Here is a 17,659-nt window from a genome sequence, read left to right as displayed (position 1 = left end):
AAGAAATACCCAAGACTGTGTAATTTATAAAGGAAAGAGGTTTAATTGACTCACAGTTCCACAAGGCTGGGGAGGCCTTGGGAAACTTACAATCATGGCAAAAGGAGAAGCAAACACGTCCTTCTTCACGTGGTGGCAGGAGAGAGAAGTGCAGCACAAAGAGGGAAAAGCCCCTTATAAAACCATCAGATCTCATGAGAACTCACTCACTATCATAAGAACAGCATGAGGGAACCGCCCCCATAATCTAGTGACCTCCCACGAGGTCCCTCCCACACGTGGAGATTATGGGAACTTCAAGAGGAGATTTGGGTGGGGGCACAGCCAAACCATATCAGAGAGCTTCCAGAATGTGAGACTGGATCAGGTGCAGTGGCTCACACCTCTGATCCCAGTGCACTTTGGGAGGCTGAGGCAAGAGGATGGCTTGAGCCCAGGAGTTCAAGATCAGACTGGGCAACATAGGGAGACCCCATCTTCACACACACACAAAAAAATACAAAATTAGTCAGGCTTGGTGAGCACCACTGTGGTCCCTGCTACTCAGAAGGCTGAAGTGGAAGGATTGTTTGAGCCCAGGAGGTCAAGGCTACAGTGAGCCAAAATTGCACCACTACCCTCTAGCCTGGATAACAAAGGAAGACGGTGTTTCAAAACAAAATTAAAACTTTAAAAAAAAAAAGAATGCTCTATTTGAACCTGAGGTCAAAAGAAGAACAATGAAGGAACTGTACATGTGAAAGGGAACCAAAAATGATAATAGATTTGGGAACAAATATAGACATACTAATTATTAGAAGACTGTCTAGGTAAGGGACTGGTACCTCCTATGTTGAAAATAAACCTCTTGGAAATATGTGACCTGCCTACCTGCATTCAGTTCTTACCTGGAAAATGCCCACTCACATAGTAGCCAGCTCTGGACTGAAGCCATCAATCGAATGGCATCATATATGCATCCTCAAGGGGAAAATGCTGCCTTTGCAGGCCCCGGCCCCAGGAGCACACTCTTGAGGCCTCAGGTGTAGCGCGGCAAGCAACAGAAATCTATTTCTTGGGGTAAGTTTGTAGGCTCTTGATCGTTAAGATAATACATACAGGTTTAAAGAATGACAAAAATAGGTCATTTGGGAAAATGTGTAGACATATTATATAGAAAGCAAAGTCTGGCATGAAACGGACAACAATGTTGTTGCCAAAACTGGATCAGGCTACCATAATTTTTTTTCTTACATTCCACTTTTCTATCTTTTCCTATTATTCCACAGTGAGCATATATTAATTTTTCTCTTATTTTGATGTTGCAAATATTTATTTTACTATGGAAAACAGCAAGCTACATATGGGGAAAAGGAAAAATTGAAACTATGCAATGGCCTACCACTCAAAAGATAATCATTAAGAGTGTGGTGTACTTTTTTCTATATACTTTTTTTTAAAGGAAAAGGTCTTGCTCTGTCGACCAGCCCCTCACCCACTTTGACTAGCTGGGATGACAGGCGCATGCCACCACGTCCAACTAATTTTTGTATTTTTTGTAGAGAAGGGGTTTCATTATGTTCAAACTCCTCAGCTGGCCTGCTTGATCTGATGCGTGTTAGCCTTGACATTTACAATGAACACAAGTGTGTTGCCATCTTCTATCTTCTTCACAGACAACTTAGTAGTCAGGGGAACTTGATGATGGCCGAGTGGTCAAGCTCCTCAGGGCTCTCTTCCGTGGATACTTGGGCTGCCCCAGGAGCCACAGCATCTCAGGCAGCTGAAAAGTGAGTGACATGTAGGGGTGTGTGTGTGTGTGTGTGTGTGTGTGTGTAGCTGTAGACACCTCAGCCTTGCCTCCTTGGCCTTCACAGCCCTTGCTTTAGCTTTGGCTTTGAGAGAGGCAGGGGCTCCCTCTTTTGCCCTCACTGTTATCTTGGTGGAAAGCCAGTTTGACAGTTTCTTTTTTTAAAAAAATGCAATTATCATAACTCAGCAATCACACTTGGGAGCAATTTATCCCAGAGAAATGGAAATTTATGTTCATACAAAAACCTGAATTACTTCAAGGAATGTTATTTTACAAACAGTTTTTGCTCACTTAACTGATTATATTCTTGATGGATAGACAAATTAAATCTTAATACAATATCTCCAGTGGATCCTCCAAAGTTGTATCTGTCTTCATGGGCCAGGATGAGGGAAAGTCATTCTGGCCATTCTCTTTTGCAGAGAAGGTCATTCTCTTTTCTATATGAGGAGCATCTCTCAACTGCAAGGTGCAGCTCAGATATCTGCCTATGTATAGATACGACTTTCAAAGTCTAGATAGGATTGGCTTGAACATACCATCCACATTTTGTGGAAAATCCCTTGTTTCTCTTTTTCCCTGTCTTAATCTGTTTGTGCTGCAAACAAAACAAAATACCAGAGACTGGATAATTTATAAACAGCAGGAGTTTATTTCTCACAGTTTCAGAGGCTGGGAAGTCCAAGATCAAGGTGCTGGCAGGCTTGGTGTCTAGGGAAGGATCATTCCTTACAGATGGTACCATCTAGGTGTCTTCACATGGTAAAAGGGAAGGAAGGGCAAACAGGGACCTAGTTAGTCCCCGCTAGACCTTTTATAAGGTCACTAGTCCCACTCATGGAGGCTCTACACCCGTGACTTAATTTTTTCCTAAAGGCCCCACCTCTTGACACTGTTGTATTGAGGATTAAATTTCAACATGAATTTTGGAGGGAACACAAACATTCAAACAGCACCCCCTCATCTATAGATTTCTACAACTTTCAGAATATTGCAGCAAGTGTTTCCATCTGTAAATCACTTGGCTAGCTTATGTGTACTGTCTCTCTTCCATAACACATCAACCCAAGATTTCCAACAAAAGAATAATAACTTAAAACAGCAACAACACAACTCACTCACAGAAAGTATGTGTATAAGCAGGTTGTACTCGAGTTTTGGTGGAATAAAGATGATTTAATTTGCAGATTTGCAAACAATATGAGATTAAAAGTTAGCCACCCCTGCCCCTAAAAGTCCTCTTGTCCACCACCATTTTTCATGGCCAGACCACCCCACACAGCACACCAGAGAAATAAGCACAAAGATCAGAAATTTTGAATAAATCCACATTATCAAATTTTTTCTCCTATGGATTTTGATGTCATATCTAAGAACTATTAACCTAACCCAATATCACAAAAACCTTTCCTTCACCTGCCTCTTATCCTTTTCCATTGTTCTACATCTGTCCTCCACCACTGTCCTCCTCCCCACCAAATTACTCTAACTAAAATGACCTAAGTGATAGGATAGAACTAGCTTCATTGTCTTATTTTTATGTACCAGATCTTCTTGTTCTAATTATGAACCCTCCTTCAGAATAGGATTTGGGATGCCAGTTAGACTACCTCAACCCCTTAGTTAAAAGGCAGACACTACCTGTGATTCCTTGCAACAATGTTTTGGTTCTATCAAGTGGCATACATTTTATCCTTATTTATATTTCTATTTAATCCCACTGTCACAGTTTTCCAAATAGTGATACATGATTGAGAAAGTACACTAAGGTGCTAACAGCAAAAAGAAACCTGAGGTTTTTTTTAAAATTGCAATCAATTTTTGTATCTTTGTAAGTTAAAAAGAGGTTGCTTTTGTGTTCTGGTCTTTTTTCACTCTCTCCTCTCTTTTTTGATTAATATAAGGTAAGATTTGAAAAAAGCTTCTTACAATGCTAAGGAAGAAGTCGAATTTGACTGATGGAAAGAGGAAAGAAGGGGTGTAGGGAAGGAGGAGAGAGAGAGAGAGAGAGAATGAATTACAGTGAAGGCCCTTAAGACAGGCTTATTATCAGACTTAATATTTGCACAGAGGTTATTCTGTTTTTCAACAGTAACACATTTAAAGGGTCATTTTCTTCAAAAGGCTACAGGCCAAATTTCTGTGGGCTGTTCAAACCAAGAATTAGAGTGATTAAACTCATAACTACTACCACCTATAACAATCAAAATGTTATGGCAACTAATGATTCTCCAGCTGAAAGTCAGAGCTCAGGGGTATAAAATTATTTTCCATTAAATAATAATAATTTTTCTAAAATCTTAAGTCTCATATTCCTTGAAATTAAATGCTTTCCTAGGTTTTATTTAAAAGCTTTCCCATCAATTCCAGTTCCCAGAACAACAACAACAACAAAAAATGCTTGCCTAATAATCAGAAGTCTTAATGAAGTTGAAGACAATATAGAAATTTCTTGCACTTGCTTTTTTTTTTCCCCCAAGATGTTGGGATTAAATAGGTCTAGCTACCCTTCTGCAAGTTACTGTAACCATTATAACAAACAAACAAAAATATTAAGGAAGTTCTTAGCCCCAGAGTTGGATTAAGTTGCACGCCTGATTTTTATTTCTCTCTAATCAGCCAGAAACAAAATTATTTGATCTAACACTCATGTAAAATCTCTTTACTAAGCTCATCCACAATTAAATAAATACAAATAAAAACAACAGAGAGATACTTTTGCCATCCAACAGATTAGATAAATAAGAAAGTTTGGCAATACTCAGCAATGGTGTCAGGATGTGAGCACTCTAATAAACTGTTCATGGGAATACAAAGTAGTACAGCCAACTGGGAGTATAATTTCAGGATCTATGAAATTAAAAGAACACATACCTAGCAATGTCACTTTTAGAAATCTGACCTACACATATAATAGGAATACATAAACATGTATTATAAAAATATTCTTTGCAGAACTTTTTTTAATAGAACATTAGAAAAAAAAAAAGCAATGTGTCCATTAACAGAAGAATAAATAAGCTATGGTAAATCTATGCCATGAAATACCATGCAAATATTAGAAGACTGAGAAAAATCTATATTAACTGCCTTAGAATTGCCTTGAGTCTGTTTATGACTTAGTCAAATTAAAAGTCTCAGTATAAAGGTATTGCAATGTTTTGTACAACTAACCAGAGAAAACTCGCTCATGGTCACAGAGTATTAATTCACAGAATTTATATTGCAACCCAGAGATAACTGTCTCTAAGATCATTTGCTTCCCAGGCCCTGCTACCTTCTATTGTGTATCACTAGCATTGCTGCATTTTGTGACAAGTTCACAGAAAGGCTCTGTTTTTAAAAATTCACTATTTGAAAAGCTAAATCTGAACAATAGATTAATTGAGAAGTAACTGTCTATATCACAACAGTTTAGTTCACTTTCAAATGGATTCAAACGAGGATCTTTTAAAAGGCAAATTTTCCTGGTGCTTTAAAAATATGACTGCATTTACATAAACTTTAGAGGAATATATCTGTTATGTAAATTGAGGAATGCAAGCAACCTAAGACCTCTGACATTCCCTTTTCAAAGAGCATTGTGAACAACCTGTTTAACCTGTCATTCTCAATTTGCAGGTACAAAGGAATTACACCATCATCTCTGCTCCCTAGAAGCTTACAGTTCATCCTGGTGTACTAGGTAGGGCAAGTGTACTCTCAACATTTAGCATTAAATGCTTAAATCTCATACTGGGAGCCACACAGGCGATCAGTTATCACTCACTCAAACATAGAAGCAAAAGAATTTCTGATATGTCATGTTTTTACATTTTCCCCTATCCCCTTTTGTCCTCCCTAAAACTTGTCCCTAAAAAGTAAGCTTCCATCAACTGAGCTTTTTGGAGGGGACCCGTGAAGTCCACATGAATCACAAAACACATTAGCTTCAACTTTCTAGCCGGTAAAGATCAAATGACAAAAATCCATTCAATCAGCCATCAAGGTTACTGCTGAGGGGAGCAGAGATATTAAATACCATTCAAAGAGAGTGTGATGCGGCTGAATTAGACATCAGAAATGCCTAGGTTCCAGGCCAGGCATAAAACATCCCCCTCCTCTATGGCCTCTATGGCCCTGGGCAAGGCATTTAACAACTAACTTCAGTTTCTTCCCACCTATAAAACAGATAATCATCACCTTCTTCTGAGATGTGTATAAATTAATTATTTGAGGTTTGGAAAGAGTTGTGAAGGCAAAATGATATTCATAAATGCTAAATATTAGCCGATTTTCTTTTCAATTTCATGCCTTTATTTTGGCATTATATATTGAATTACATAAACTGAGAAGCAGGAAATATGACCACCATGTATCTGATTATTCTTTCTTAAATTACATAAGGCTAACCTCAGGGATTAAAAACAGTTCCAAAGGACTCATAAGTCATCATACATTATTAACAGGAAATATTATTTGCAAGGCATCTTAATATCCTATAACATAGCCTAATATTTTTATTAGCTATGTTTCACAAACACTCTCGGGGGTGGTATCGTAGATTTGTCACCATCTTACCACTTAGGAAACAGGCGAAGATTGAACACATGCCTTGCACAGGAAACTTCCCATAATTAGAAGTCATGGTTTCTAAATTACCAATCTCTCCTATGAATCACATCTTCCATACAAAAGAAATTGTCCAAACGTGCATCCATACGCATCTATGCCTATGGTGTATGGTTTTAGAGATTCTCCAAATGTCAGAAACAGTTTTAGCCTATAAAGTGGCATAAGCTCCAAAGTTCTCTCCTGATCTTTTGAAGTTAGGCTGTGCATATGCTAGAAATTGTCTTTTGAAAAAATACTTTTTACAGAAGAGACTGTATTAATCCGTATCACTATTTAAATTGCTAAGAGGTGATTTGTTATCTCTGTCCAGAGCTAAGCAAAGGCCAGACAATGAAGAGACCTGAATGCTGTGCTGGGGAGTCTGGACCTTATTCGAACAACTAAGGAGGGCCCGGGATGGGAGGGAAAGAAATGCTCAGATTTACATTTGGGAAAACTCATTCTAACATCATGAGGAAAGATGCTCTGGAGAAAGGTAATACCATGTGCAGGAAGATAAACTAGGGGAGCAGAGTGATTGTGAAGGGTTATGTTGGCTTGAATTAAGAAGGAGGCAGTGAAGGTGGAGCTGGAAAAAAGAATCTAAGAGGTGTTGAGGAGATAAAATCAGTGGGCTAAAAGGAAGCCAGAGGGGATAGGATCCAGAGCCCAGGAGTAGGGATTGACCTTATGTACAAGGAGGAATATATTTTCTTTTTGTTTTTTTGAGACAGGGTCTCACTCTGTTGCCCAGGTTTGAGTGCAGTGGCACAATCTCGGCTCACTGTAACTTCTGCCTCCCTGGTTTCAGTGATTCTTGTACTTCAGCCTCCCAAGTAGCTGGGGTTACAGGCGTGAGCCACCACGCCCAGCCCATCTTTTTAATCATGATAGGGAAAAAGGAGAAGAACAAATATTTGTTGAAGAATGAAAAAGGAGCATGCCAAAGCCATTAGTGGTCAGTAGAAAGTGAGAGAAGAGTGATCAGGAGACGGAGGTCAGTAGAAAACAGCGATGGATAGAGATGACCTCAGAGGAACGGGGCTTTTCATGAGTGTGTAAGGACAAGTGGGAAGTGAACAGAAACCTGGGCAAGCAGCCTGTATTGGGGAGGCCCCCAGCAGAAGGAGGCCTGGGGAGCAGCCAGGTTTGAGTTAAAGCAGGAAAAAGAGGGAATGCTCTGACAACCTGGGGATGCATTTGCCATAGAACAGTTTTGCTCTGCTAATTCTGCAGCTCCTATCAAAATGACTCTGAAGTCTAATTCTGATCTCACATGTTCACTTGTAGCTTTCCCTTCCAAGAAAGTGTCAGCTATAAATTAAATAGGCGATGTTTTCTAGTTGTACTCACCATAAAACATATTAAAATACTTGGCCATGGGGAATGGAACACCAGGCTACTCTTAACCCGAAGGTGGCAACCTCAGTTCCAAGACCTATGTACTGTGGGATATGCAGTCCCCATACATTGATCACTAGGCATAACAAGTTGTCTCAAAAGTCTTCTAAAGTCACCCAAAATACAACAAATTTCAGAGGTAAGGGTGTGCACAAGCACACACACATGCACACACAAGGAATAGTGTTATTCAGGCCAGAAATAAAACAAGAACATGTTTTTAAAGACTATGAAAATACGAACTACATACCCCTGTGGCACTATTAAATGCTTTGTATTTGAAGTATAAATATAGACCAATAATATATCATTTTCTTAGGAAAATTTTGTAATGTAGCATACATAAAGTGAACATTTAAAGTTCTAAGTTTGTTTCAAATATCATGTATGTCCAACCATCTCCCCAGGTTAGCTTATAACGACCATGAGACAATAGGATGCCAAGGACTCTATGGAGAAACCTATAGCACTCCACTCAGAAAAATATAAATTATGTGTTTTTTCCATACCACAAAAGCCACAAAAGGTCATCAATCCAACCAAAGTATTCAAATAAAGGTTCTGCCAGGCCACTGAGTCCATTAAGGCAAACTGGGCAGGTGGCTTCAACAGAAACCCTTCCATCTGAAAACTTTCCTGAATATTTATCTCCTTTCACTTAATCTCACCAACCCCAATTTCTCTGAGCCAAAACCTACACAGCCAGGAGATGCTATTTGTAGAAATTTTTTCAAACCTTAATCTCTATCCAAGATGAAATTGTAATGATATAAATGTTCTTTCACCATTACATATATATACACACGCATATATATATATAGATTATATCTAGATACATACATACATACATATCTATCTATACATCTTCCCTAACTCTTCTGTCCATATTTTTGTGCTCTGGAAGGCTTTTTATCTCAGGACACATAGCTTACATACCTAGGGCCAGATACAGAAGCTCAGCCATTGTGCAGGAGAAACCGTGTAAGGCCATGTCGTCTTATTTGTTTTCCCTGGCCAGCTTCCCCAGAGTACGTGTCTAGAGGGAAAATGCACACATCTTATATACAAAATGCAATAACAACCCCTAGAATTTTACTTTCTTTTTCGATTATTTTCTAATCTTGAAGCGCAAATTCAAGATAAATATGACAATGGTGTCCCTTCTCAAAATCAGTTCACAAGCACAAATAAGCTGTTTTCTGAGGTCTTAGAGAAAACTCCAGCGCTTCTCCATAAAGAAAAGGAAACAAATTCCATGCAGCCATGTGATTATAAAAGGAAGTTTTACTCATGTCCTTCTCTATATAGATTTACGAGGGTTTCTGCTGACATGAAGTATGTTCTTTACTGAATTCCTCAAGTGAAGCAAAACCACACATATCTGGTTCTAAAGCAACATATTGAGTCACTAGTTTACATAGCAAATGTGAAATAGTCATTTGGAAGCCTGAGGCATACCTGTGAAGTGGATTGAACCATAAGAACTGCCTGGGAAAAGAAAAGAATAAAAAAAATGCAAAAAAAAAAAAAAAGCTACATTTTAAAAATCACCAGTCTAAAATTCAGCTTAGCTTACAAATCACCTCAACTACTTACTCACAGACAGGTGCCAGCAGAATGGACACTGGACAGAAAGCAGGGAATCTGGGTGAATGTATTTGCCTAATGAATGAAGTCTTGCAGCTTTTGCAGAATGGACACTTGATGCAATCGTTAATTCTCCCTTAGATTCTAATAGTGGCTATTCTGACATTGCCAAGGCATTGTGTTTCTTTTAGTGTTTGGACCTAATAGTCATCTTGGTCTGGTCTCTTTCTGTTGCTGTCCTGGAATCAGTCATCAAACCTTCAGCAGTGCTACTTCTGTAATCTTACCCTCAAGTCCATTTTTTCTTGCATTCCCATTGCAACAACCCAAGTTCTGGCTCTCATTATCATTCCCAAAGTTTATTGCAATCTTCCTAGCTAGTTTTTTGGTGCCAAAGCTTTCACTGCACACCAAAGCCAGATCAGTTTTCTCAGAACACTGCTTGGATCATGGCTGGAAATTTCAAGTTTAAACTCCATAGGTTCTCCCTCCTCTGCTCCTCCTTCCCCTATTTCACAGCAACATATATGACCTCCCCAGTAAATGCCTTACCCTCAAGCCAATTGGATCGTTGGTTATTCCTCAAGCTTACTCTATTTATTCTACCTTTATGCCTTTGCTCCTGTTTTTCCCACTGCCTAGAATGCCACTTCCCATCCATGGAAAACTGCACCATCTGTGAAGTGCCAACACAAATATCACTCTCTGTGTAAAACTGTCAATTAAAAAACCAGGGCCCAGCGCAGTGGCTCATGCCTGTAACTCCAGCACTTTGGGAGGCCAAGGCAGCAGGACAGCTTGAGGCCAAAAGTTTGAGACCAGCCTAGAGACCCTGACAACACACACACACACACACACACACACACACACAAATTAGGCAGCATAGCAACTCACACCTGTAATCTCATCATTTTGGGAGACTGAGGTGGGAGCATCACTTGAGCCCAGGAGTTCAAGGCCAGCCTGGGCAACATGGCAAAACCTTGTCTCTACAAAAATATAAAAATTAGCCAGGCATGTTGGTACGCACCTATAGTTCCAGCTACTAGGGACGCTGAGGTAGGAGGATCACCTGAGTCCGGGAGGTCAAAGCTGCAGTAAGCCATGATAGTGCCACTGCACTCTAGCCTGGGTGAAAGAGTGAGACTGTCTCAAAAATAATTATTATTTTTAAATTAAATAAATAAATTAGCCTGGCATGGTGGTGAGAGGTGACAGCATGCTGGCAGTCCTCACAGCCCTCACTCGCTCTCGGCGCCTCCTCTGCCTGGGCTCCCACTTTGGTGGCACTTGAGGAGCCCTTCAGCCCACTGCTGCACTGTGGGAGCCCCTTTCAGGGCTGGCCAAGGCAGGAGCTGGCTCCCTCAGCTTGCAGGGAGTGTGGAGGGAGAGGCGCGAGCGGGAACCGGGGCTGCGTGCGGGGCTTGCGGGCCAGCTGGAGTTCCGGGTGGGCGTGGGCTTGGCGGGCCCCGGACTCGGAGCCGCCGGCTGGCCCTGCCGGCCCTGGGCAGTGAGAGGCTTGGGGCCCGGGCCAGCAGCTGCAGAGGGTGTACTGGGTCCCCCAGCAGTGCCGACCCATCGGCGCTGCGCTCGATTTCTCACCGGGCCTTAGCTGCCTTCCCGCGAGGCAGGGCTCAGGACCTGCAGCCCGCCATGCCTGAGCCTCCCACCCCCTCCATGGGCTCCTGTGCGGCCCAAGCCTCCCCAACGAGTGCCACCCCCTGCTCCATGGCGCCCAGTCCCATTGACCACCCAAGGGCTGAGGAATGTGAGCGCACGGTGCAGGACTGGCAGGCAGCTCCACCTGCAGCCCCGGCGCAGGATCCACTGGGTGAAGCCAGCTGGGCTCCTGAGTCTGGTGGAGATGTGGAGAACCTTTATGTCTAGCTCAGGGATTGTAAATACACCAATCAGCACCCTGTGTCTAGCTCAGGGTCTGTGAATGCACCAATCCATGCTCTGTATCTAGCTGCTCTGGTGGGGCCTTGGAGAACCTTTATGTCTAGCTCAAGGATTGTAAATACACCAATCGGCACTCTGTATCTAGCTCAAGGTTTGCAGACACACCAATCAGCACCCTGTGTCTAGCTCAGGGTTTGTGAGTGCACCAGTCGACACTCTGTATCTAGCTGCTCTGGTGGGACCTTGGAGAACCTTTGTGTCCATACTCTGTATCTAACTGATCTGACGGGACGTGGAGGACTTTTATGTCTAGCTCAGGGATGGTAAACGCACCAATCAGCGCCCTGTCAAAACAGACCACTTGGCAGGACGTAGATAGGGCCAGATAAGAGAATAAAAGCAGGCTGCCCGAGCCAGCAGAGGCAACCCGCTCGGGTCCCCGTCCACACTGTGGAAGCTTTGTTCTTCCGCTCTTTGCAATAAATCTTGCTACTGCTCACTCTTGGGTCCACACTGCTTTTATGAGCTGTAACACTCACCACGAAGGTCTGCAGCTTCACTCCTGAAGCCAGCGAGACCACGAGCCCACCGGGAGGAACGAACAACTCCAGACGCGCCACCTTAAGAGCTGTAACACTCACCGTGAAGGTCTACAGCTTCACTCCTGAGCCAGCGAGACTACCAGCCCACAAGGAGGAACGAACAACTCCAGACGCGCCGCCTTAAGAACTGTAACACTCACCGCGAAGGTCTGCAGCTTCACTCCTGAGCCAGCGAGACCACGAACCCCCCACAAGGAAGAAACTCCGAACACATCCGAACATCAGAAGGAACAAACTCCAGACGCGCCACCTTAAGTGCTGTAACACTCACCTCGAGGGTCCGCGGCTTCATTCTTGAAGTCAGTGAGACCAAGAACCCACCAATTCTGGACACAGTGGCACACATGTGTAGTCCTAGCCACTTGGGAAGTGGAGGCGGGAGAATCGCTTGAGTCCAAGAGTTCGAGGCTGTAGTGAACTATGATCATGCCACTGCATTCCAGCCTGGGTGACAGAGGAGCTGTCTGTAAAAACAAAAAAACAGGATAATTTCTCTCTCTTTCTTTCAACATCCACTGTGCTGTGTTCAAGCTTCCACTTATGATGTTTCAAAATACTTTCTGATATTTGTTTTTTAACTCCCATCTTACTTATGCATTCAATACACGTACATTGAAAGCTTACCAAATTTAAGGCACCATGCTAAAAGTTGGGAGTACAGGGGAAAATAAGCAGGAATATAGTCCTTGCTTTCATGGAGGTGTAGTCTCACAGAGAAACAGTTATTGCATAAATAATTGCAGAACAATAATGAATTATTTACATAATGAATAACAAGGGAAATTAGGACTACAGTTTCAGGCTACATAGTAGGGGCCCTCAACCACAATAGGGGAGCATCAGGCAAAGTGCCCTAGAAAAAGTGATGCTTAGGCTGAGATAAAAGGCATTTGCAAGAAGTATCCCAAACAAAAATTTGATCAAGGGTGTATCAGGCCAAAGAAATTGCATGTACAAAGTCTCTGAAACCAGAAGGACCCTAAAGAAGCCCAGTGAGATTTGGCCATAGACGAAAGTGGAAGAAAAAAATACTGCTTAGAATAGAGCGGCGGAGGAAAAAAGGGACCAGATGATATAGGGGCTTCCAAGCCATTTAAGAATTTTAGACTATGCCAAGTGCATTGAGAGCCTACTGAATGGTTATAAGTGAAAGGATGATGTACTTAGGGCCGCACGTTTTAAGAAATCAAGCTGAAGACAGTGTAAATAATGGAAGAAGGGGGCCAACAGCAGATGCAGAGGGCCCAGTACAAAAGGCATTTCAGCCATCCCAAGAATGAGTGTTTGGACCAAGATGTCATCATTGGAATAGGGAAAAGTAAACATAGTTGATAAGTATTAGGTTGAATTATCCGAAATTGCCTTTTTGTTGTTGTTGTAGGAAAATGTGGTTCCTAATGAGCAATTGCATATAGAATGCAGGTTTGGCAAGACTTGGTGCTTCATTGGGTACGGGAGATGAAGGAGAAGGAATTAAGGAGAATGCCTTGTTTTTCTGGATGTACAAATGACAGTGTCATTTACCGGAATGGAAAAAACAGGAGGAAGAGCAGATTTGGTGAAATAAGTCATGATTTTCATTTAGGGTACATTGAATTTCATGAGAAGCCTCTGAGCTACCCAGAAATGCAATTGTATATAGTGATGTGTATTAAAGGCAAGCTCCGGGATGGAAATTTTGATTTGGAAGTCATCACTGTATGGACACCTTAGGAGAGGATAAGATCACCTAGAGAGAGGGAGGAAAAGAGAGAGAGAAGGCATGCATGTGCCATAGTTCTTAACAAGGGATGTACTAAGAAATACTTGTGAAATTTTGTCTCAAAATACAAACACCAAAGGCCCAATAAATAAGAATTTCTGGGGTCTGGATATATATATATAACTCTCCAGGTGTTTCCGACGTACATCCCATGATTAACATTACCAGAAAAGCGACATGAGGAAAGGGAGTCCAAGATAGAGCCCAAATAAAAGCCAATACTTAGATTTGGGAAGGGAAGGGAATGTTGGCAAAAAAAGCAAAAGACCGAGAAGGTGCAGCCAGGAAGTAGAAAGGAGTAGAGTGGAAAATGAGGACATGGCTCCATGTGTCAAATGCTCTCAGAGACAAAATGAAGGTTCAGAGGACTACAACATGACTGCTGAATTCACAATGTGGTCATCTCACCAAGGGCAGATTGCATGAAGTCCAGGGTACAGAGTGCAGACACAAGAGAAATAAAGGGTGAGTCCAAGGTGGGGGAAACCAGACTAGGAGTGAAGAATTAGGGTAGGAGTTACAGGGGACATGGGATCAAGGCAGGCATGTGGTTTCCGTGGGATTATTGTTCCTTCCTTGGCAACAGGAATTCATTCTCTCTAGGACTTCTCTGCATCACCCATAATGCTCAGCACGCTGCCTTATACCTAGCTCACACACATGAAAAAAAAATTAATTAAAAAGCTGGGTGGCCAAGCGCAGTGGCTCATACTTGTAATCCCAGCACTTTGGGAGGCCAAGGTGGGTGGATCACTTGAGGCCAAGAGTTTGAGACCAGCCCGACCAACATAGCAAAACCCTGTCTCTACTAAAAATACAAAGATTAGCTGAGCATGGTGGCACATGTCTATAATCCCAGCTACCTGGGGGCGCTGAGGCATGAGAATCACTTGAGCCTGGGAGGCAGAGGTTGCAGTGAGCCTAGATCATGCCACTGTACTCCAGCCTGGGCAGCAGAGTGAGACTCTGTCTTAAAAAAAAAAATTTGGTAAAATGCATCTTTTACAACTTAGAGGATCTCTTCGAAAACACAGACTTCAAATCAATTGGATTCCATTACCTTTAATTATTCCAAGACTAAGTATGCCCCTAGTATATATCAGACACCCTGCTCATCACTGAGGATACAGAGAAGACATTGTCCCTGGTCATAGGTTTATAAATGGGGGCTATATAGGCTTAGAGGAATGGGTTCTTGGGGGAGAGAGGTGAATCCTCAAGGTTGTACACTGTAGAGCCTAAGGTGAGGGGTCATTTGATTTTATAGCAAGCCACGCAAGTCATGTGAGTGTACAGACTCTCTCTCTATATATATATCTATATCTATATCTATATATACATGTATATATAGATATACATAGATACATGTATATATAGATATAGATATATACATGTATATATAGTAGATATATACATGTATATATAGTAGATATATATACATGTATATATAGATAGATCTATAGATATAGATATAGATACAGATACAGATACAGATACAGATATAGATATAGAGAGAGATATCATGGCTCACTGCAGCCTCAAATTCCCAGGCTTAGGGGATCCTCCCACCTCAGCCTCCTGAGTAGCTGGGACTACAGGCATGCACCATCACACCTGGCTAATTTCTTGGATTTTTGGTAAAGACAGGGTTTCACCATGTTGCCCAGGTTGGTCTTGAACTCCTGAGCACAACTGATCCTCCCGCCTCATCCTCCCAAAGTGCTGGAATTAAAGGTGTGAGCCACTGCTCCCAGCCCCAGACTACATTTTTATGCTTCCTAAACTTTCCCATGAGGAGGTCTAGAGGAAATGTGGACTCTTTTCATTCCCTCCTTCTGATGTTGTGCAGGCAGAATAAGACACCTAAAGCCAGGAAGCTACTTTGGGGAGCCCCAGCTTACCGCTTTCAGCACATTAATGAGTTCTCCATTCCTCACGAACAGTAGAAATATCCCCTACTACTTAGTTAAAGGCTTCAGCAATCTCCTTTCTTCTCAGCTAGAGAAACTGCTGGGCTCTCTCTTCCTTTGGGAGCTTGCAGAGGTAAAGGCCAGGACTCTCTGAGAAGTTTTTAACCCCGGGAATCAGGCTATACTGGGGACCAATAGTCCTCTACCCTAGTTCAGAGAGCTCTGGAGATAGGAAGATCCTTAGGGTCCTCTCCCCAAGAGGGGGCACTCAGCACCTGATTGGGGTCACCTGGCCACTAGGGGGCTTTAGCAACACACTGGAAGACAAAAGGATTGAGATCAAAAGCACTTTGTTTTCTTGAGAACACTGTAGCCCTCTCATTTGATAATACATTCTTATTTCTCCACCTAATCAAATCCTCCCAATACTTAGCGGTGTCAAAATGCTCATTAAAATTATAACGACAGTCAAAACCCAGTGTCAGAATACGCATAGAGCTTTAAACCAGTACTGTACTAAATCACTTAGGATTAGCACTTCTCCAAGGAATGACGAAAGTAAAGTCATAGACTGTCCATGAATAAAACTGAAGAAGGTGGAGGACAGCCAGGAGCTGCATCCATTCACTGCTTTTCAAGAGAGGAAACAGAAGAGTACAAGAGACTTAGGAAGCTTGAATGACAGTAAAGAGAAACTGAGTGGAAGATGCTTTGGTCATCCCGGGGGAATTCACTACTCCAGGGCATAGTTTGATTTCAGAGGCATTTGGAGTTAAGACCCTTGCTTTATAAATGAGATCCAGGCAAATCTAAGTGCTTACTTTGAAAACATCCTTTCTTAGCTGTTCAAAAGAGAACAAACTTAGGGCCTGTCATAAAATGTGCCTGGAAACTATTAATGTATCAGTGGTCTTAAATGAAAACATTTCCTGTAAATACACAAGATCCAACACATGTTAACTAAAAGTAACTTTTTTTTTCCAGAGGATTTCATACTTCATAACTATCAAGTAGCTACCATACCTTTGGTAAAATTAAACCTTCATTTACAAATATGCCTTTACATTCCAAAATGTTTAAAGCTTTATCTAAAATCTTGAGATATTGTTAAATAAAAATCACTACATGAACTGCATTAGAACTATAAATTTTAAAAGGCCCACCAATGAAAGAGTAGTTTACCTTCTCATTTTTTAAATTCTCCAGAGTGTGAGTTTTCCCTTCCCCTATAAAAAGTCATATATTACATTAAAACAATACATGAAAGTAGGCTCTTCAATTTTTCAAGAAACAGCTATGATTAAAATCATATTTCTCCTCAGTACTTTTATCTAATGAAAATTGCAGAATTCCACATGTATGTATATAAATTTCAAAATTTTATATATACATAGATGTGGAATTTTTATATAATATGTAAATTATAAATTATAAAAATGTATATAAATGTATATAAATGTAATAAATTATATATGTTATATAATATATTATATAACATATATAATTTTATATATAAATTTCAAAATTTATATACATAGGCGTGGAATTCTGCAATTCAGAATTGCTAAACCCAGCCCAATCTAGGGCTGAAATAATTTCAATTCTTTTGTGTTATTTTTAGACTTTTACCTTTGATGATTCGCTTTTAGGTGTAATATGGTGAATTTGGTACATACCGGGCACATTTTTCTTTTACTAACTTGGGCAACTTAATAAAATGTGTTCAAGACCATTCATGTAAAATATATTTAAATAACTTTGAAATGTTATGGAACAAGAACAACACTCCCAATAGAATGTACAGATAAGGTAGGTTCACTTATACTCGTTAGCTAGGGCTTCCATAAGAAAGCCCCACAGATGGGGTGGCTTAAACAACAGAAATGTATTTATTCTTCATAATTCTGGAGGCCAGAAGTCTGAGATCAAGCTATCAGCAAGGTTGATTTCTTCTGAAGCCTCTCTCCTTGCCTTGGGGTAGCTTTCTTCTCCCAGAGCTCTCCCACGGACTTCCTTCTACATGTGTCTGTGTCCGTATTTCCTATTCTTATAAGGACGCCAGTCAGCTTAGATTTTCCCACCCTAATGACCTCATTATAATTCCCTCTTT

The 17,659-nt window shown here is 41.3% G+C and overlaps 1 long non-coding RNA gene across 1 annotated transcript in view; it reads right to left on the bottom strand.

The window, feature by feature from the left end:
• LOC129487874 (uncharacterized) overlaps nt 1-214 on the bottom strand; it is a 41,139-nt gene extending 40,925 nt beyond the window's left edge. Inside the window, exon 1 of the long non-coding RNA XR_010122368.1 lies at nt 91-214. This is a non-coding gene — a long non-coding RNA (uncharacterized lncRNA). The remainder of the gene's footprint in view (nt 1-90) is intronic.
• Between the last annotated feature and the right edge of the window lie 17,445 nt (nt 215-17,659).

Source organism: Symphalangus syndactylus, chromosome 8 (assembly GCF_028878055.3).
Source record: "Symphalangus syndactylus isolate Jambi chromosome 8, NHGRI_mSymSyn1-v2.1_pri, whole genome shotgun sequence".
Lineage (NCBI taxonomy): Eukaryota > Metazoa > Chordata > Mammalia > Primates > Hylobatidae > Symphalangus > Symphalangus syndactylus.
The sequence above is the reverse complement of the archived record's forward strand: the minus strand, read 5'-3'. Positions and strand labels throughout refer to the sequence as shown.